The sequence below is a fragment of the Lathyrus oleraceus genome, chromosome 6 (assembly GCF_024323335.1).
Source record: "Lathyrus oleraceus cultivar Zhongwan6 chromosome 6, CAAS_Psat_ZW6_1.0, whole genome shotgun sequence".
In the NCBI taxonomy this organism is placed as follows: Eukaryota; Viridiplantae; Streptophyta; class Magnoliopsida; order Fabales; family Fabaceae; genus Lathyrus; species Lathyrus oleraceus.
The window spans coordinates 315,902,007-315,925,843 of record NC_066584.1 but is presented as its reverse complement, the minus strand read 5'-3'; the positions used below and the strand labels follow the sequence as shown (position 1 = coordinate 315,925,843).

Here is a 23,837-nt window from a genome sequence, read left to right as displayed (position 1 = left end):
CGATATTTTGTTTAATATGAAGGTGGTGGAGGATTCCTATGATCCTCTCAGAATTGTGTTTTTGATAGAGCCTAATTAGAGGGCAGAGTCGTCAGATTCTGATGGCTTGTCCGACGAAGGAGAAGGCGATGAGATTAAGAGGAAGAAATGAATGGTTTAAATATCTAGATGGACGATGATGGTGATGTTTCATCTTCTAGGAATAAGCTGTCAGAGCTTATCAAAAGTAAGTAGGAAGTAGAAGACTTCGAGCAGGCTGATACCATTGTTGATATTGGTGCTAAGTTAGCTTTTCCTAATTTGAAGGGTGGAAAAGAGAGCAAAGGATTTGATCGGAGCTTAAAGGATTTACAAGTGGTCATTTTGGAGAAAGAGGGCGGGTGTAGGGAGTGCTATGAAAAGAGGGGAAGGTGTGTGGGCTAGGTCAACTCATTCTAACCATGTGGAAGTTAGAGATGTGGGTAGGAGTTTAGGGGCAGAAAGGAAGGGTGTGGATTCCAAGAAAAGGGAAACTAAAAAGTTAACTGAATTATTGGTTTTGTCCAAGGTGGTTAAGGTAATTAGTTTTGATGACCATTTGGTTAGGTTGGTGTTCCATAATGCCAAGTGGTATGGACCGACTAATAAAGTAAGTGTGGTTATGGATTATGATTCTATCAAGGCCCATAAGAGTTGTGTGGAAAATAATAGGAAAAATCAGGAAATAGGTTTATCAATCAATCATATTTTAACGCGTTAATGCCTCTCTCAAGTGTCGTGCAGATTAGTATGCCTTCTTCGTCTACTCAATCTGAATATTCTTCTACGAGATTTTTTGTGTGGAGGAATTACTTTATGTTGTGAGAACTTGTTTGATGATGATGCGGTGCTAGGTAATAGGAGGATTATAGCTCTAAACAAGGAGTGGTTGGCGGTTCAAATTTGGGATTAGGTTTAAGCTCTAAATGTTAATGTGAGGTTGATATTGAAGCACATATAAAAGCTATCAGATCAATCGAAGCAAGGGATGAAAGAGGGAATGTTTAAAGGGATGCTAAAAAGAAAATGGTGAAATGAATTGCCTCTTTCTAAATATTAGAAGGATTGGTAGTTCCAGGAAGAAGAGAAGCTTATGAATTTGATTAAGAATGGTCAATTTGATGTTTGCTTTATAAAAGAAATAAAGATTCATAGGATTGATGATAAATTCACGTGGACTCTTTGGAGAGGTAAGGAAGTGAGTGGTAGGATATAATAACTATTGGTAGATTGGGAAGTTCTTTGATTATGTGAAAATCAGATACGCTGATCAGTAATTTCAGTTTCATTGGTGAGGGTTTCATAGGCATTTATGTTGTTTGGAAGTATACATTCATTTATTTTGTGAATGTTTATTCGTCGTGTCATTTGAATTCAAAGATTTTTTTATGGAAGTAGTTATTGTCTTATAAGGCTAAGTTTGATGTAGGGGAATGGTGCATTAGTGGTGACTTCAACGTAATTAAGAGGACGAGGGAGAGGAAAGGAACTAGTTTGGTCATCAATAAGGTGGAGTTAAGGAATTCAAGGAGTTCATCATTAAGCTTGACCTTATGGATTTGCCTTTATCTAGGGGAAAATTTACTTGGTATAAGACTGGTGATTCCGCTATGAGTCATTTAGACCAGTTTCTTATTTGTGACAGTTTGATTTCTATTTGGAAGGTAGGAGCTTAAGAGGCGAGGGTGAGGAATATTTCGGACCACAATCCTATTTGGATTATAAGTAAGGAGATTAATTGGGATCCTAAGCCGTTCAAGTTTTTCTTGTGTTGGATTGATCATCATGATTTTCTCTCCTTTGTGAAATCATTGTGGGATTCTAACGAGGCAGTAGGTAAAAGGTCTTATGTGTTAAAGGAGAATTTTAAACTTCTCAAAATTCAGTTGAGACTTTAGAATAAAACTGTGTTTTGTGATTTGGATTTACAGGTTGAAGATGTTGAAAAAAATATTAATGAATTGGACTACACAGCAGCTGCATGCGAATGGGAAGTTTGTAAGCAGTTAATAGAGGGCTGTTTGCTGGCTTTGAGTTCTGTATGAAATGAGTTCTAGCGTCAGGATAAGGCTATTCGTCATAAATCTAGGTGTAAGTGGGTCTTCGTGGGGGACAAAAGTTCTAAGTATTTCCAAAATTTCTTGAAGGAGAGGTATAGAAGAAATTCGGTTGTGGATTTGGATACGAGTAGGGGGAAAGTTGAGCAGGCGGGTGACATCAAGTTGGAAGCTTTTTCTTTTTTCAAAAAGAGATTCTTTGAAAATAAGTATTGTAGACCCAACCTTAACGGAGTTCAGTTCGGTATGTTGTTCAGTGTCGAGTCTTCTTCGTTAGAGGTGTGTTTTTTGTTGAAAGAGATCAAAGAGGTAGTGTGGAACAATGAGATGGGATAAAAGTTACGGTCCATATGGGTATAATATAAGTTTTTTTAAGAGTTATTGGGACATATTTCAAGAGGATTTCATGGGTTTTGTCAATGATTTCTATAGTAACAAGAGAATTCCTAAAGCATTGAATGCCACCTTCATTTCCTTGTTACCTAAGGCTTCAAATCCCTAATGACTGGAGGGATTCATGTCCATTTTCCTTGTGGTATCCTTGTATCGTATTATATTGATGTTGTTGTCCAATAGAGTGAAAAAAGTGGTGGGTAGTTTGATTTCTTCTCATCAGTCATCCTTTATTCCAGGAAGAGTTATGATGCATATAGTGTTAGTTCTTAAAGAAATCATGGATAATGCTATTAGAAATAAAAGTGAGTGTCTTTTAGTGAAAGTGGATTTCGCAACAACATATGAGTGTGTTTCATGGGAGTATTTGAGGTACATGTTAGGTAGAATGAATTTTGGTTCAAAGTGGCTTAGATGGATGGATATGTTGGTTTTTTCAATCTCTATGTTTGTTCTTATTAACGATAACCCCTCGACGGACTTCTAAGTGGGTAGATGCCTTCGTTAGGGGAATACATTATCTTCTTTCTTGTTTTTTATAGAGGCAGAAGGTCTCGCAGGGTTAATGAAGAATGCTATTCAGATGGAGAAGTTTCAAGGATTCAGGTTCAATGAAGAGGTGCATTTCGAACTCCTTCAGTTTGCAAATGATACAATTTTGATTTGCAATGGTAATTTGGATAACTTGTGGACTATCGAAGCTTTGTTGTGGGGATTTGAGTTAGTTTCGGGGCTATGTGTGAATTTGAATAAAAGTAACTTTTATAGAATCAACTTGTAGGAGGATTTCTTGACTGCCACTTTAAATTTTCTTGCTTGTTCTGTTGGCTCAACTCCGCTTAATTTTCTAGATATTCAAGTGGGCGTAAATTTGAGAGAAAAGGCAACATGGAACCATATTATGGACAAGTTGAGAAAGAGAATCTCCAAGCGACAGGGGAAGTAGATGCCTATCGGCGCTAGAGTGGTGGTGCTTAACGTTATTTTGATAAACTTATCAGTTTTCCAATTTTTTCGTTTTTCAAAGATCCAAAATGGGTGATTCATGACATAATCAAACTGCAAAGAGCTTTTCTGTGGGGGTGGGAGAGATTTTAAGAAGAATATAAATTGGGTTATTTGGTCTACCATTTTCAAGTCCAAGAAGCAGGGAGGTCTAGAGGTTAAAGAATGTGAGAAATTCAACTTGGTGTTGCTTAGTAAGTGGAGGTGGAGAGTTTTGTCTGAACCTAACTCTTTTTGGTTCAAAATTTTGTCGTTCAGATACGGTGTTGTGCTAGCGTAAATGTTGGACTATCCTTGTTTGGTGACATGTAAAACTGCGTCATTTTGGTGGAAATATTTAGTTGGTTTAACACCGGTCGGTTCTATCAAGTGTCATTGACTCACAAAGGCGATATCGTGCAAGCTTGGGAGTGGAAACAATTTTTCGGTTTTGGAAACACATATGGCTTGAGTGGAATCCTTTAATATTGCGATTTCAAAATCTTTATCATTATGATCTTGATTCAAACATCCTGGTGCATCAGGTTGGATTTTGGGAAGGGGATGAGTGGTTTTGGGACCTGCAAGTCTCTCATGAGTTTGCTAACTATGTTGAAGTAGTGACTGATTTAAATATGGTCCTGGAATTGTTATATGAGGTTAGGCCTATCAGAAATGATCATGATTACCATGTTTGGTGGATGTGTGGTGTTGATTTTTCAGTCGGAGGAAGTTAAGACGTTTTTGTGAGGTTGGATCAATCAGAGTCAGAGGCGGAGGATGAGGTTTTACAGGTTTCTTAAGGAGTTGTGGCGAGCGAAACTTCTAAGTAAAATTCAAATATTCACGTGGAGGTTGTTAATCAATAAATTGCAAACTAAAGTTGAATTGGAGAGGAGGAATGTTACTATTGGTATACATGAATTGACATGTCTCGTGTGTTTTAAAGAAGAAGAAGATATAATGCATATTTTCTTCAATTGCGAAGTGAGTCATAACGTATGATGACTTGTTTGTTCTTGATTGAGGCGTGACGAGATTAATGTCATGTCAAATTCGATAGAACACTTTAATTTATTTAGGGAATGTAAGAAGTCTGTATTGGTCTGGAAGTTATGTTGGTCAGTGTGGTCTTGGACACGTTGGTTTATTTGGTCCTATAATATATAATTCTTTTTGCAGGGGCATTTGTAGACATTAAGGAGATTATTCATTTGATTAAGTTTAGATTTTGTGAACGATTTTCTTTGTCTTATAATAATAGTAACAAGTCCCTCTAGTTAGATTGATGTTGTTTCCCGAATCTTTGCTTTTGAGTCGAGATTGCTTTAGCTATCTTCTTGTTTTAACTGGACTGGGATACCCTAATGCCCCTCTTAATTCAAAATGTATTTTAAAAAAAAATTAGTGGTGTAAAATAATTAATATTAAAAAAGATTATTTACATAGAAATGAAAAAAAAACGGAAACGGTTAACTCTATAGTAAAATTAATCATCTTAAAAATTATATTCATAAATATGAAATATATAATATTATTGTGCAAAAAAAAATCAACTCAATTCAAAGATTCATTCCAATTTGATTGTTTAAGGTTGATTCCAACTTTGATTCATCTAATTTATTTATTTATTTAGACAAAAAGAAAATTGTTTAAATAATAACTTAACAAAATTTCTAAGGGCTGATGTAACGATAAATGTTTGAATTCTGATAGTGTGCTTCTTTAAAAGTCTTAAATTTAAATTCCGATAAGTATAAATAATTTTTATGTTAGGTCATCAATATAAAGTTTTATTTTGACTTTAACTAAACTATCATAAATAGACAGTGAGATTGACCATTTAATTTTAAACGAGACCACTGCAAATAGACGATAACGTTTGTCCATTTGAATTAGCGGATCGTAATATCAAATACTAAGATTTAAAAAAAATTAAAAAAATAATAATAATAACCTAACACCATACTAGACTAAAGCTAAATTGACATTTGGGTTACCTATTTCGTTCTATTATACATGTGTATACTATTAAGTATTTAGTAGTCTATTTCAATACACGACTACAATCTTTGGTTAGGGACCATTTTGTTTGGATTGAAAAACGTGGTATAGTCAAATTATCAAAGAAGAATTAATTGGCAAGTTAAGTTTAATTTTTGAATACGAAGTGGCTCGTTTGGCAAAGCAAAAACACCTTTTTCATTATAACTTATTTCAAATGGAAGGTACACTTTTTCTCATCTTCTTCTAAAGTGCACTTCACCTTTTGAATTTTGAAGTTGCAAAGGAGGTAAAAAAAAATCTATCTCATTCTTATACATTTCAAATTTCTCAATTAATAGTCCTGCAAATTTAGGTATATTAGGAATTACTAGTGATAAATTAATTAACTGTCAATTAATTGTGAACCAAATAAAGTACTAATGTGTAAGTAGAGAATGGTGCATTAAAATAAGTAGTTTTTGACAGTTATGGGGAGAACCCTTATTTCCTAATATGTCGGTTTAATGATGTCATGTATATGTTTGTAATTATTTTATTTAATATGAAAGTTCATTTTTTTTAAAATAATTAGATGGTATAGAGAATGTTAATCAATTATGGGTAATTTCTTATATTAGGTTGAATTAATTGATCAAAGTAATTCATCACATATAAATGTACTTTTATGGGTTTTATCTCATTCATTCATACATGCCATAATTAGTGATACAATTTGAATATCAATATCTACAGGGGCGATATAAGAAGATTTTAATTTTTTACTTTTTTGTTTATATTTATTTATTTTTGGAGGGTCAAAATTACTAGTGTATTGAAGAATTTTGAAACTATTATTAAGGATTTTTTTTTAATAATATACTTTTTTAATTAAAATTCTAAAATAATCATGTTTTTAAAATATTTATCAAAATAATCATGTTTCAAAAAACATCTAACTTATACATCAGTTGTATTGACGCATCCAATGAAAATGTTATTCATTGGCGCATCCATGACCAATGCGCCATTAGGAGTGACACATGCATGTGTATGTGTCACATACAATGACATATGCATAGTCCACTCCATGTGTGCGTCAATGCATATGGCTACTGTTCCACCACTCCATCTATAAATACACAGAATCACCCTCCCATAATTTTTCATACAACTTCTTACCTTCTTCTTCCATTTTCTTTCAATCTCCTTCAATTTTCTTTAAAATGTCTTCATATTCATATATGTGTCCTTATATTCACAAGAGAAATTCCGATTTAATCTGTTTAGCAGTGCAGCCTCCGATGGAGACCCGACTTTGATATGTAGATACGTTAGAATATCTTAACAGAACCTTGAACCGTTGGTTAGACGAAGACATTGCAAATGATGAAAGGATAAGGAGAATTTAATGGCTTGATACGACATTCAATCAAAATGGAGAAGTTCGTTTCTGGGTCAAAATTAAAACTGACAGAGATGTTCACAGGATGGTGTATACTTCTCACAAAATTGTTTTGATGGTTGTAATCACATAGTTATGTTGTTTATGTGTTGTATTTGTTTGTGATGATATTTTACTTGTTGTAGTTTCTTGTGTTGTTGTTTAATTATTGTATTTGTTCTACTTATCATCAGGGCCGGCCCAATCAATCTGGAGGCCCTGTTTTAATTTAATAAATAGGCCTAAATCTAAAATATATATATAATTTAATAATAAAAAAATACACTAAAAATTCAAAGTATTGTTTAAACTAATAATATCTTTTTATACAATATAAAGTTTCTAACTACTTAAAAAGAGCCTTCCTCCTAACACTTTTTGAAGCAAATTCATCAACCAAATCCTCATATTTTACTGTCTCCAAAAGATCATTTTCAACTGCTATCAACGCCAATCCGTTAAGTCTTTCTTGTGACATGGTAGACCGCAAGTAAGTCTTTAACAACTTTAATTTTGAAAAGCTTCTTTCTGCAGAAGCAACTGTCACAGGAATAGTCAACAAAATTCTATATGCAATAACTGTATTAGGAAAACAATCCAAGCCTTTTGAAAATAATAATATATCAGTAGGTCTTATGATTTCTTCAGGCAACATTTGTCTTAGTAACTTTAATTCCTCAAAAAATTCATTCCCGTCAATGTCAGATTGCTCATTATGTTTCAGTACTCGTTCAAAGTTACTACAAAAAGACTTCAAAGTTGCATCATCCAATGATTGTAACTTGTGAGAAGTAAACAAGAAACCAAAAATACTTTCATACTCTTGGTATTGCTCAAATCTCTTATTAAGAGAAACAACAGCTTGATCAACAAGGTAAAGAAAATAATTAACCCTGAAAGATTCCTCTTCAGATAGCTCGACTGCTGGTGTATTCAAATTCTCATCAAACTGTCTTTTTCTTTTAATTATACGCCTTTGAGGAAATATTGGAGCGATATTCAATTCAACCGCAATTTCCTTAGCATTAACCAATGCCTTATGAAAACCTGTTTCTCTATATCCTTCAAAAAATGAAATCAACTCCTTTAATTTTTCCATAGCAACATCAATAAGCATATCCTTTTCCTGTAAAAGCTTGCTAACAAAATTAATTGCAGATAATATTTCAAACCAAATAATTATAGCCATCAAAAATTCAAAATCACCAAGCTCATTAGTTGCTAAGGATTTAGCTTCATTTTGTATCTTAGGATCGAGATCATGTTCTGACACTTCAAGTAAAGCTTCTGTAAAATCTGACATTTGAGTTCTTATAGCTTTGACACTTTCAACACGACTTTCCCAACGAGTGGATGATAATGATTTTGGAGTCAACCCTTTTACATTATCTTTCAAAATTTGCCATCTCTTTGTTGAATTAGCAAAAATTGTGTAAATGCGTTGAACAACTCCAAAAAAATTCCTAGCTTTATTACAAGAGTTAGCCATATCACACAATGTCAAATTAAGACTATGACAACCACAAGGAGTATAAAAAGCTCTTGGATTTATGTCTAAAAATCGCTTTTGTACACCTTGATGTTTTCCTTTCATATTTGACCCATTATCATAACCTTGTCCTCTTACATCAAATAGGTCGAGACCAAGTTCTTTCAATTCATTTTGTAAAACATCAAAAAGCCCTTGACCAGTTGTATCATTCACATTCAAAAATCCTAAAAATGATTCCTCAATGCTAATAGAAGTTGAAGAAACATCCACATATCTTATTATCAAAGACATTTGCTCTCGGTGACTAACATCCGGAGTACAATCAAGTATTACTGAGAAATACTTTGCTTGTTTGATTTTTCTAATGATTTCAATTTTAATTGCAGAACCAAGTAATGAAATCAACTCATTTTGTATTTTATGTCCAAGATAATGAGTGTGAACTTTTTGAGTTGTAACACGTCTAACATGTTCTTGGATAATTGGGTCAAATTCAGCTAACATTTCAATCAAACCCAAAAAGTTGCCATTGCTATCTTCGTACAACTTTTCCTTAGAACCACGAAATGCCAAATTATGTTTAGCAAGAAATTTCACTATTGAAATAACTCTTTTTAAAACATTTTTCCAGTGATCCTTTTCTTTCTCAATTAATCTTTGAGTCGTTTTATCAATAGTTTGAAATTTCTGCAACCTTTGACGATACTCATACCAAGTAGTCATATTCTTAACATGTTCCATGCCTAACTCGTGCTCTTTAATTCTTGCACCAACATGTGACCAATCACTATAACCCTCATTTGCTAATTGTCCCCTACCAATCCCATTTTTTAAAACTTTACAACAGAAACAAAATACTCTATCAAGCTCTTTTGAATAAACAAGCCAATCTCTATCACACTTCTCTCCATTTGCTAAAGCTCTAGTATACAATTAGTCGTAAAGCGTCGATTCCAATTATCTCTAGGACCCCTCACAATAGAATTATCCCGTTTAGGCCCTTTCATAACTAATAAATCAATCATTTTAGGTTGAAGACGATCCCAATTTCTTGGATCAAATATATCGTAATCAACATCATCATCATCATCATCATCATCATTAACTTCCTCAAGATTATCATCATCATTATTAACTTCATCATCGATAGGTACACTATCAGCATTATCATTTTCAATAGGCACACTATCAACATTATCATTTTCAATGGGCACACTATCAAGAATTTCAACATTAGTATTATCAACATAATGACTTTCATTTGGAACTTGTGGTTCTTTTATCAAAAATTTATCAAGAGCTCCTGCTTGAGATTGAATTAACTCTTCAATTTTTTTCCTTTTCTTACGTTTATCATTTCCACATTCATACTTTCTATTCTTAGGAGGCATAATAGGAGGCATAGTAAAAAAAAACCTGGAATATCTCACAATGTCTTGTGTCCGCCAATGATCAACTCTGCAATATTTACTAGCAATCGATCTATTTGTAGCCTCGTTGTTAAATTAAGTTCCTACAATAAATTATTAATTAGTGCAAGCAAAAATAGTACCAGAAAAAAAAACATGTTTGTAATCATCATAAAATGGGATTATTAATAATACTTTAATTATATTATCACTATTTTTACTAACACTACTATGAAATATACAGAAAATAAAATGCTCCAAAATTAATTATTTTTAATTTTATCTTACTGTTGTTGATATTTTCTATTACAATTAATTCTAAATTTTAGATTCTATCATAAACTATTGTCTATTGAGATAATTGAATGAGTCACACACATAGAAATGACATACTCTTGACACAACAATATAAAAAGCACTTCTTTGACAGCTTGCAATCTTTCTATCACACTTCTTTGACAACTTGCAACCTTTCTACTTTTCAATTAGTTTTTAATATGAACTAATCAAAACTCAAAAGTATAAAGTAATTAAAAAATACAAAATAATCTCATAACTCATTATTCTACTTATACCATTTATTTGACAGCTACTACTCGGCACTCACTATTCTCTATTCATTTCTCCATCTCTATTCTTTTCTTCTTTCTTCTTTGAAACCTAACTTAACCCATTTCTTCTTTTCTTTTTACAGTAAAATTAACTCAACCAATTTTAGAATTTTAGGAGAAAAAAAACACAATAGAGCCATGGGAGAAAGAATCATAAACCAAGAAACACATACAAGTTTCTATCTATGTATGTTCTTTCTTTAATTTTATATTTTTTTTCTTTCAAAACATGATACATGAAGATAAACTACTTTGATTTGAACAAACTTACCGATTAAACTGCACTGCCGTCGTCTCACACTCTCACCGTCGCCGTTTTGTTTTTTTCTTTCTAATATTGTTTTGTTTTTGGTTTATTATGTGATGTATATAAACAACTTTGTTTTGGGTTTCTTTAATGCCGACGTTTCATTTTCCTTGGCGTCTTTTCGGTTTTAGGTTGCGTTTGGAATGAGGAAAAATAATATATATTTTAAATTTTTTCATATTAATTAGATTTAAAAAAAAAAAAAATAGGCCCCCAAAATTTTGGGGCCCAGTTCCATAGAGCCTGTTGCGCCTGTGAAAGGCCGACCCTGCTTATCATATGAAATGAATGTTATTTTTAATATAAAGTAAAGAGTTACAATTAAAATTATCTTGTTGTGCTTGTTCCAACACTGAGACAGTTAGTACGATTATGTCTGAGTCGACGAAATGAACTATATAATCTAACCATTTTGTTCTCCATATTCATTTCGACTTGAATACGGGTGCTGTTTGGGCGACCATTTTTCTTTCTTTGCATTATTTCATTGTGCCAGAGAATGTCCCCTTGATATGCAGGCCAGTAATCCTCTTTTACTACCACCGAAAAGCTAATTTTGTAAACATTGCATAGGTTTAGGACTTTGTAAACGTCGGATAGTAAGTTGGAAGGATCCCGTCGAACCTTTGAACATGCCACTATGACATGGGAGTAGGGCATACGAAAGGCTTGAAAATTTCTGCAATCGCACCACCCTATATCTATTTCCACTCGATGGTATCCCCTCGACATGCCTTCATTGTGATCCATTGACTCAACAACACTGTACTAACCTTTAATGAATTTTGTCGACAACTTTCTTCCTCAACGTTTTCTCTTTGATCTCCCGCATGGAATTTTGAGCGATATGTCTAATGTAGTAGATATGCATCAAAGGAGGATCCTGCCAGCCATTATCGATGCTTTTATAGGCCAATTGAAGGGTGTTTGTCTAAGATCAAACATAAGTTAGGCTGAAGAGCAACGTGCACTCACAATTGAAGGGTGTCTGTATGAGATCAATCATCCGGTTCACTACTGTGGAGATGCACCAGAGTGACTGTGTAAAACTGCAGTTCGACATGTAATAACAAATTCCATAACCTCCGACGTGTTTGGGAGTTTGACATTAATAAATAATCGAGGGCCAATGGGGTTACTTCGATTAGAGAGACTTCGCAAAAGAGATGCGTCGTCATTAGAGGAATCGACGATAACACATCTTAAACGAACCAATCATACATGGTGCTAGACCAACTCAACATTATATGACATGGTTTATGTTGGTTACCACACCACAATTTGTGTATGAGCCAAGGTATTTGATTAATCCATGCCAACGAGCTTCTTCATCAAGCACCCAACAACGAAAGGCTTGAAAGGTTTGAAACACCTTTGAACATGCCGCTATATGACCTGGGAGAAGGGCATACGAAATGCTTGAAACTTTCTGCAGTCGCACCACCCTCTATCTATTTCCACTCGATAGTGTCCCCTCGACATGCCTTAATTATGATCCATTGAATCAGCAACACTGTACAAACCTTTAATGAATTTCGTTGATAACCTTCTTCCGCAATATTTTGTCTTTGATCTCCCGCATGAAATTTTGAGTGATATGTCTAATGCAGTAGACATGCGTCGAAAAAGGATTCTGCCATCCATTATCAATGCTTTTATAGGCACTCACAATTGAAGGGTGTTTGTCTAAGATCAAACATAAGTTAGGCTGAAGAGCAACGTGCACTCACAATTGAAGGGTGTTTGTCTGAGATCAATCATCCAGTTCATTACTGTGGAGATGCACCAGAGTGACCGTGTAAAACTGTAGTCGGCATGCAACAACAAATTCCAGAACCTTCAACGTGTTTGGGAGTTTGGAATCAAGAAAGAGTCGATGACCAATGGGATTATTCCTATTGGAGAGACTTCGCAAAAGAGATGTCTCGTCATTGGAGGAATCGACGATAACACATCTTAAACGAACCAATCATACATGGTGCTAGACCAACTCAATATTATATGGAATGGTTTATGTCGGTTACCATGCCAAAACTTTTGTCTGAGCCAAGGTATTTGATTGATCCATGCCAACGAGTTTCGTCATCAAACACCCAACAACAAATCTCTGCGCAAGAACAATGTTAACCCATCCAAACCCAATGACCAACCTCACACCATCACCCTACCATATACACCTAACCACCAAACACCCAACCTCACAACCAATTCATGTCACACACCTAAACTCAAAACCAGGAACCAAACCCTACCACCAACAACCATACGCAACCACCACATCTGTCTATAGTCCGGATGATTAATACGATTCAACCTCATCCCATCATAGCCCCCCACTTATGAACACCCAAACATCCCATCACCATAACACTCAATCATTGTTTGACTTTATTACACCACATGAACCATTGTTTCGTTTCCAAAATGATTAAATGTCCCAATTCACACAACCATACCGTCTACAAACTATCCAACCACACCGACCCAACTACGACAACATGGGCACCAAACTGGCAGCGCCTTTGGCGGCAACACCCTCGCCTATTGCGGAGAAATGATGACAAATTTATCAAATAATGTTGAACCTTCCACCAGACCTTCACACCAACCACCATTGCATCACGTCAGCACTCAAAGACTCCAAACACCTCAGAGAAATCGTGGAAGACCTCGAAGGCAGGCTAACACATCGGGATGTGGAACAGAGGGGCGTTTCAATCAGATGGGTCATTGATTTTTTTGTCAATTATTATGTATTTTAACTTTTTATCATAATATTAATAATTATTTTATTTATTTATAAGTATAAATATAAATTTAAAAAATATATATATATATATATATATATATATATATATATATATTATATATATATATATATATATATATATATATATATAGCATGCACCACATGCAATGTCGCATACACAATATATATATATATATATATATATATATATATATATATATATATATATATATATATATATATATATATATATCTATATATATATATATATATATATATATATATATATATATATATATATATATATATAATAAGTATGCGCTAATTGTATTGGTTTCACTACATGCATGCACCAATGGTATTGATGCCTATGCTCGATGACAAAATGCATGCTCGAGTCCAACTGGCGCATGCTTTAGACGTGCGCATGAAACATGATTATTTCGGTAAATAATTTGAAATAGTGGTTATTTTAGAAAATAAACTGAAATACTTGATTATTTTAAAAAAAATCACGATTAAATAAAATAAGTGCAAGAGATTTAAAAGTTGTTTGCAAACGTTAAAATTAAGCAACACTTAGTTTGTAGTGGAGGGGACCTGGTCCGATTCTTATAACACTACGCCAAAAATGACTTTTAACAGCGCATCTTAGACAGCGCTTTTAAAAGAAAGCGCTGTCTAAAGTTAAAATTAAAATAAAGCGCTGAAAATGTTCCAAGAAAATAATGAAAGCGCTGTCTAAGGGGGGGTCTTAGACAGCGCTTTTTAAAAGCGCTGTCTAAGACCCCCCCTTAGACAGCGCTTTTAGAAAGCGCTTTTTAATATAGACCTTAGACAGCGCTTTTGATAAAGCGCTGTCTAAAGTCTTTAAATTAAAAAAAAAAATTAAAAAACAAAAGCGCTGTCTAAGGTGGGGTTTAGAAAGCGCTTTTGGAAAGCGCTGTCTAAGGCATACCTTAGAAAGCGCTTTCCACAAAAGCGCTGTCTAAGGTCTAATAAAAATAAAATTTCAGACCTTAGCGCTTTCGTTTTCTGTTCATTTGTTTTCCCTCTTCTTCACTCACGCAGTCGTAACCTTCTTCTCCTCAGTCTCCAACAGCCATAACCTTCTTCTCCAAAACACGACATCACGCATATCACCCTATTTTCCTTCAACTTCCGAAAACCCTAGTTTCTGCCTTCAAGGGTCCCTCCGCCGTCACCCGCCGCACTCGCCTCTCACCTCCGAACCTCCGCCGTCACCCAAACAATCAAAGGTTGCAGCGCAAGGAGACACTTGAATACGGTACGTTCTGCTCTAATGCACTTCCTCTTCTTCCATTGTCAATTACAATAAGAAAAATTAATGAACTCAGTGGGATTTCTGTCATAGAATGAAGTTAGAATGTTGGAGTGTTCTTGGATTTGTTACTGCAATAGTTTCTTTCTTTTATACTTGTTGCAGTTGTATGTTTTGCCTATGTTAATTGCTCTGCTTGAATGGACCCGTTGTTGTTTATTATAGCCTTGTATGTGTGCAATTAGATCCATGGCTGAACGTATGTGTATGGGTTGGTGTTAGCATATGGCTGCCCTGTTTCAAGATACTTCTTTTTCGTTTTTATTGTTTTTCTTTGTTTTGTGTGTTTTTTCTGAGCTAGGGTGATTCTATGAGTACCATGTTCAATTTCTAAATTGTTTGGAGCCTCCTTAGGTTTAAAGTTTTTGCAGGCAGTTTATTTATTTGCATGCGCACTTGTGAGACTTTTTAAAGAACTTATGGAAACAACTTATAAGTTATAACATGTCCATAAGTTGTTTTCAGCTTATTTATTTGCATAGAGTATAATAAGTGCTTATGCCTTAAGTACTTATTTATTGGATATAGAGTCTAAATCAAATATTTGAGAATTAAAGTGAGGATTATTACAGCATATAGGATGGTAGAAAGCTCTTCTATTGATTGTATCTTCCACTTTTCAAAATCATTTTCTGTAAAGGCTGCTATGATCAAGAATTGGATCAATCCAAAGAAACATGTGAATGAAGTCATTGTGAGTTTAGCTGGATACTTTTTCACAACAGGATCCTGCACAAAAATTTACAATTCTTGTTATAAAATTGATAATTGAAAATGTTTAGGGTTTAAACTTTAGGTATTTACCGGTGTATGATTATTGATAATTATACCTGAAAAACTATCCAACCGGCCCATGATAAACAATGTCCAAGCAAGAATATGCAACCCCATGTCCAATTTTGATTTTTTGTTGAAGAGGTGATGTTTTCTTGCATTTGAATAGGTAGTTTTTTTTTTTTTAACTGTGAAAGTGTTGTTCATCTCACTTTCATTCTAAAGTAGGAAAACCATGGATAAAACATGGATCTGTGCCGATCGAATGACCAAAGAGTACGAGAGTGGGGTTTTGGAATTCGTTAAGTATGCTGTTCAACACGCTGAAAACCCCAGACGAATGCATTGTCCTTGCTTGCGTTGTTGTTATATTGGTAAGGTTGACGCACATGGATTGAAATCGCATTTGCTGAGGCATGGAATTGATCAAAGTTATCAGTGTTGGATATTTCATGGTGAGAAAATTAACGAGAATGTTGAATCGAGTGGAAAAAGTAGTACGACCTATGCTTCATACGACAAAGACACGGAAACATACGATTGTGATCGAGTTGAAGAGATTGTAGAAGCACTGGAAGAAGATCTTCATGATTGTCCTGAAATGTTTGAGAGGATGGTAAGCGATGCTGAGAAACCGTTGTACAAAGGTTGCACTAAATTCTCAAGACTTTCTGCGGTATTAAAGTTGTACAACTTAAAGGCGGGTAATGGATGGTCGGATAAAAGTTTCACAGAGTTGTTGGCCCTTATGAGAGAAATGCTACCGGATGATAATGTTCTTCCTAATCGAACCTATGAGGCAAAAAAAATGTTGTGCTCTATTGGCATGAGCTATGATAAGATACATGCTTGTCCTAACGATTGCATTTTGTTTCGTAACGAATATGCAATGTTAACTGAGTGCCCTAAATGCGGTTTGTCTCGATATAAGAAAAGATTATCTCCCGCAAAAGTCTTATGGTATTTTCCGATAATTCCGAGATTTAGGCGCATGTTTCGTAGTGAAACCGATGCAAGACATCTTACTTGGCATGCAGATGAAAGAATTATTGATGGAATGTATCGGCATCCGGCTGATTCACCACAGTGGTCGAAGATTGATAATGATTATCCTGAGTTTGGATCAGAAGCAAGAAACCTTCGATTGGCATTATCTACTGATGGAATGAACCCACATGGTCTTCAAAGTATCTCACATACCACATGGCCTGTGATTCTTATGATTTATAACCTACCTCCGTCGCTATGTATGAAGCGTAAGTACATGATGTTATCTATGTTAATCTCTGGGCCTAAACAACCAGGGAATGACATAGACGTATACTTGACACCTCTGATCGAAGATTTAAAGATTTTGTGGGAGAACGGTGTGGAGGTTTATGATGGATATAGGAAAGAAAGTTTCAATTTGAGGGCGATGTTGTTTGGCACAATTAATGATTTTCCAGCATACGGGAATCTATCTGGGTATAGCATTAAAGGTCAACGTGCGTGTCCTGTTTGTGAAGACGGAACCGATACGATTCGATTGGAACTTTGCCAGAAGAATGTGTTTCTCGGTCATCGTAGATTCTTACATTCTAAACATCACTACCGTGGGTGGAGAAAAGCATTCAATGGAGACACCGAACATCGTAGAGCTCCACCCGCATTGTCAGGTGAACAAGTTTTTGAAAAGGTGAAAGATGTGCGTACTGAGTTTGGCAAGCCTTTTGCACATAAGATTGTGAAAGGTGGGTGGAAGAAAAGGTCGATATTTTTTGAATTGCCATATTGGAAGTCTTTGTACGTGAGACATTTTCTCGATGTTATGCATATTGAAAAAAACGTATTTGAAAGTGTTATCGGTACATTACTCAATATAAAAGGCAAGTCTAAGGATGGCCTTAAAGCAAGGGAGGACATGTTAAAAATGGGAATGAGAACTGAATTAGCACCCGTGAAGAAAGGAAGACGAACATATCTACCACCTGCTGCTTTTACTTTATCTAGAAAGGAGAAAAAAAATTTGTGTAAGTCTCTGAGTGAAGTTAAGGTTCCAGAAGGATACTCATCTGATATCAGAAGACTTGTTTCTATGAAAGACCTCAAGTTGAAGAATTTGAAGACACATGATTGCCATGTTATAATGGAACATTTTCTACCGATAGGTATACGTTCTATTTTGCCAGAAAAAGTAAGAAGTGCCATAACTAAATTGTGTTTTTCTTTAGGTCAAATTGTAGTAAGGTGATCGATCCCGAGATCTTACCAACACTACAAAAAGAGATTGTAATTACCTTGTGTGAGCTTGAAATGTATTTTCCTCCGTCTTTTTTTGACATAATGGTTCATTTAGTTGTTCATCTTGTGAAAGAGACACAGTTGTGTGGACCAGCTTATATGAGATGGATGTACCCTGCTGAACGGTATATGAAAATATTAAAAGGGTACGTGAAATCCCGAAGTCGACCAGAGGGTTGTATTGTTGAACGATACATTGTTGAAGAAGCTGTTGAGTTTTGTACTGAATATTTGTCTAACGTTCAATCGATTGGACTCCCCAGAGCTCAGATTTTCGACAAAATGGAAGGTAAAAAATTAATTGGGAATAAAATTGTGACAATATCAAGGGATGAACGGGATCAAGTTCATTTGTATGTTCTGCACAATAATAATGAGGTTGAGCCATATGTTGAAATGCACAAGGATGTACTCCGAAGGTTAAATCCGAACAGAAATGAAAATTGGATAGTTATAGAGCACAATCAAAGTTTCATACAATGGTTGAAGGATCATATTTATTTGAAGCGCTCTTCAGATCCTTCTTCGGTAACAGAAAGGTTGAGATGTTTGGCATATGGTCCAAGTTTGCATGTGTTTTCTCATAGCGCATATTCAATTAATGGATACACATTTTATACCAAAGAACAAGATGATAAGAGTACTATGCAAAATAGTGGTGTCACCGTGCTAGCTGAAGCAATGCATATATCAAGTATGAAGGACTTAAACCCAAATATGCAAATTTGTCATATTTTGGAGTTATTGAGCACATTTGGGTGTTTGATTACGAGAAGTTTCAGATTCCCATCTTTGGTTGCAAGTGGGTGAATAGTAGTGGCATACGAATGGATAAGTCTGGATTTTTGCAAGTTGATCTTACTAGGGTGGGGTACAAAGATGAACCTTTTATTCTAGCATCTCAAGCTAAACAAGTGTTCTATGTGAATGACCCGAAGAGTACAAAATGGTCTATAGTGCTTTTCTCTAACAAAGTGACTGATGATAGCGGTGTCGATCAATGTGATATTGATGTTGAGAATGAGTCACGCATTAGACGGAATGAGTTGAATAGAAATGATGAAGTTGAGGATCTTATACCGGATGAGTCATATATAAGAAACGATCATAATGAGGGAATTTGGATCAATTCATCCGTACGCATTGCTAAGAAACAAGTGATTAATATTCCAACAAAGAAAAGAAAGAGATGTTAGTGACTTAGTAGGTAAATTATCCATGGTTTCTTTATTTTTTGTTTTCATTTGTTTTGATTATAAGTTATATGTGGTAATGCATGATTTCATTATATTTTTGTATTCAATTGCTTTGATTATAAGTTATATCTGATAATGCATGATTTCTTTATTTTTTTGTTTTCAATTGTTTTGATTATAAGTTATATTTGATATTTGATGGTTTCCTTGGTTTATTACAGGTTAGACATGGCTGATGACCAACATGAGGAAGTTAGTAAAGTATCCGCGGAAGAAGAAATCCGAAGAGGCATCACAGTAATGCGAAGGGTGGTCCAAGGAAGATCTCGAGGCATCATACTAGATGTCTCTTGGAACAACCAGGGACAACTTATAGAACCTAATGGGCATACCTTAACTAGTTTCATCGGTGCACTAGTAAGGAATGAAATTCCCATTACATGTGATGATTGGAGAAATAAAGAGTTGAAAGAGTCCAAAGAAAAAATTTGGAGTGAGATAAAGGTACAATCATTTGGCCCTTAATTATACGGTATCAATTATGTTTTTTCAATTACCGATACTAACTATCAATCTGTATATTTTTCTTAGCGATGTTTTAACATCGAAGACGAAAGAAGAGGGTTTTGTATGAAATTGGCCGGAAAGCTTCTTAGAGGATTTCAGACATTTTTATCATCCAAGTTCCTTAAGGATGCGGATGGTAATTTTGTGGATGCGGAGCTTCCTAGAAAATATGAAAGTTTGATATCGGCTGAAGAATGGGAAGCTTTCAAATCCAAAAGACAAGACCCGACTTTTCAAAGAATAAGTGCTACAAATCGGGAAAGAGCATCAAGTCCCGCATATCCGTACCGAAAAGGACGTGTCGGATATGGACGCTTAGAACAATCCATGGTAAGTATTTATAAATTGCGAAAACAAATTTGTTCATCATATATTAGTTTTATCTGATCAAATTGTATGACTTAATGTGTAGCTGCAGAAGGAGGAAAGTTCAGAAACATCTCTTCCTGCACATGTTTTGTGGAAGGAAGCCCGTGTGGGCAAATCTGGAGTTCCTCAAGAAGACGTTTTAAACGTATACCAGAAATGTGTAAGTATAACATTTTTTCATTAATTGAATAATATTTTTATACACAAATATTTGACAAGTATACGGTATTCATCTGATTTTTCAGGAGGAGCTATCTCAGACTCTATCTCCCGATGATACTAAGAACATACTTAGTCGGGCATTAGATGTCCCTGAGTATTCTGGTCGGGTGAGGGGTAAGGGATTTGGAGTCACTCCGACCTCCCTCAGTGTTAAAAAAGGAAAGGCTCCTAGTAATCGGGAGCTTCATGCAAGATTGGAAGCCATGCAAGCTGAGCTTGATGCATTGAGGAGAGAAAGAGAGGCTAGCGCCTCAACGGTATACAGAGATGCTTCGGACAAAAACAGTATCAACTGTACCTTTCAACCGAACATTCCAGAGGTAATTACATATAATTGTCTTAAATTGAACTATTTGCTTAAATTATGTATTTGACATATATACACATTAACGATTTCTTGTTATTATTGGTTTTAGGGCATTTCCCATTGTCAGCTGTATTTGTCGTCACCACACTATCGGATGGTTGGCAAGGGAAAAGTGCATAACGTTAGCGGAGTATTGCTCCACACTAGAGAGCTCCCTGCTGGATGTTTGAAGGTATCAGTTGATATTGCAGTTGACCCGAATGCATTATTACCATATCCTAGCGATGATTCGGATGCAACAACGGTGCACGAAGCAGTAGGTTCGTTTGTTGCATGGCCGACAAACCTCATATGCGTAGGATATGAGGTATGCTTAAAACTTATGTTAACTTTAATGTGTATATTCAAAGTTTAAAATTTATGCTTAAAATTTTACTTACATATTTTCCTTGATTATGTTAAATAGACTCCCACAAAATCCAAATCAAGAAAAGAGGTAATATACAATTATATGACATATATTCATGGAAGTTGTTACATTCTTAATTTGATCTAACTATTTATATGACATGTAGGTTCAAGAAAATGAGGTTAGCAATGCCTCCGCACAACAAATAAAGGAGGTTAGGAACGCCTCCGCACGGGTAAAAAGTTTTGGTGCTAAGAAGACCGTAGCTAGGAAAAAACCTACCACCAAGTATAGGTCGTGCCTCAGGACATTTATAGAGATGACCGATATACCGACCGGAGGTGTTCGGACTATACATATGGAGGAAGGGATTTTCGGCTTTGCTCACGACCAAATGATTGGTAATGAAGACTTCATGCAAGTTTTTGGTCATGAAGAAATCGGCGTCAACGTTGTCAATACATATATTAGGTAAATCCGGTCTACTTTGTTTTATTAATTAAACAACTTATGTTAATGATGTTTACTTTATGTTAATCCGGTTTACTTTATGTTTCAAAAGAGGTGTTAATGATGTTTTTATATTAGGTTTTTGTATGACAAAATGATGCGCCCCAATGATTTGGACGAGTCATTCGGATTCTTAGCACCCGCGAGCATCAACTTAGGTTTAATCTTAAATAGACCGGATACCGTGACGGAGTACGTTCTTCGGACCCTCAATGACAATAAAGATGCGGAGAAGTTGTTTTTTATACCGTTTAATACCGGGTTAGCATTTCATTCTAAATTCATCTATTATAATTATTTTCCAAGTTACCATCTAACATTTTCCTAATCATTACAGTGGACATTGGTTGTTGCTCACAATCAATCCTATCCGAGAAATTGTGTATTATCTTGACTCGTTAGAAAATGATTGGACAACATACCCGGATATGAAGTTCCTAATTGACACGTAAGTGAGAATGTTCAAAAATTTTCTTAGTTTATGTGAATTGTTCTAATTGCTTCATTTTTATTTTATTAGCATCCTACAAGCTTTTCGGGCCCAACGAGATATCCAAACCTCAAGGAGGGGCGCCAACCGCATTACATGGATTAAAGTGGCGGTATATTTTTAATTACCACATTTTTTATTATATTAGTGATGACACTTGATAAAACTTAGGATTTATAATCCATATTTTTTTTTCATGTAGTGTCCTCAACAACGTAATCAAATAGATTGCGGGTATTTCGTGTTGAGGTTTATGCGGGATACTCTTGCTTTGGGCCGATTAGTGATTCCCACCGATGTATGTATTTCTAACTTATGAGTTATTTTTATATTTACACATATCTCATATAATTAAATAGTTGGAATTAATTCAAAATATGTTATATTATTATGTAGTACTTTGAGGAATTCAAGTGTGCATTTTATACAAAGGATCAAGTGGACGAAATCAAAGAGGAGTGGTGTCAATTCATGATAGAGCTCAAAGTTTTTTCATAAATTTGTGTAATTTTGTAGTATATTTGTAATATATGTAATGACTTGTAAATGTGTACATAAATTTGTAGTATATGTAATGACTTGTAAATGTGTACATAAATTTGTATATATTTTGATACATTTAAGGCAAAATTGGTTTGAATTGGTATATATATATTTGTTAGCCAAAAATTGGTAGAAAAAAGGCCAAAATGGCATGTATAAAATGTGATTCTGTCTGTCAAAATCTGGTTGAAAACAGGTAGAAATTCTGGTTTATAAACCTGGAAAAAATGTGGTTTAAAACAAAAGCTACAAAAATTTTCGTATACATTAGACAGCGCTTTTGGAAAAAGCGCTGTCTAAGGGGGGTCTTAGAAAGCGCTTTAGGCAAAAGCGCTGTCTAAGGTATACCTAAAAAAATTAAAATAGGGGGGCTTAGACAGCGCTTTTCAAAAAGCGCTGTCTAAGCCCCCCCTATTTTAATTTTTTTAGGTATACCTTAGACAGCGCTTTTGCCAAAAGCGCTGTCTAAGGTATACCTAAAAAAATTAAAATAGGAGGGTCTTAGAAAGCGCTTTAGGCCAAAGCGCTGTCTAAGGGGGGGGGGGGGGGGGGGGGGGGGGCTTAGACAGCGCTTTTAAGATTTCAAAAAGCGCTGTCTAAACCTTTAGCAGCGGAGGTTTAGACAGCGTTTTAAAGCGCTGTCTAAGGTCTTGTTTGGCGTAGTGTAAATACTGTTTAGCGTGCGTTTTTTGTTACAAAAAGTTTAGTCAATTTGGACTTTGGGTTTGGAGGTTCACCGGGGTTAGATCAGATCTCAAAATTCAAAAAACGTTTATAGAAGTACTTATAGATCATATATTAAAGAAAATCTCACATCGATAACGGAAATTGAACACACACCTCTCAATGTGTGAATCAACTCCTTACCAACTATGTCCTTATCAATTATTAAAATTTTATTTAGATTAAAAATGAGAAAAAAATAATTAGAATTAAAAATGAAATTAAGTGAAATGTTAATAAAATAATTTGAATAATATATTTCATTGTAAAAATTACATAAAGGTTCAATAATTATAAATTCTTTCAATTAGAATCAATTCGAAATATATAAACTTATTTATCTTAATGTCTCGTGTTCAAATTTTATTAAATGTTTTTTTCCAAGTAGTATCTATATAATTATCAATATATAATTGATTTAGAGAATAAATTCTATGAGGTGTTAACAATTAATTAATGAGTTAGACCAATTTATTTAGAATTTCAATTAATTGTAGGATTAATTCTCCATATTAGTCCCTCCTAAGTTCCTAAGGTTTGAATATCGAATTTTAAAAATAAAAAATAAAAATATAATCAATCCTATTTTAAAATTACTCTTTCAACATAGCCATCAATCATACACTTAATTAAAGTTGGTTTGTTGCCACAATTA

At 34.7% G+C, this 23,837-nt stretch overlaps 1 pseudogene; it reads right to left on the bottom strand.

The window, feature by feature from the left end:
- Positions 1–7,209: 7,209 nt before the first annotated feature.
- On the bottom strand, positions 7,210–10,802 carry LOC127098571 (uncharacterized; annotated as a pseudogene).
- Between the last annotated feature and the right edge of the window lie 13,035 nt (positions 10,803–23,837).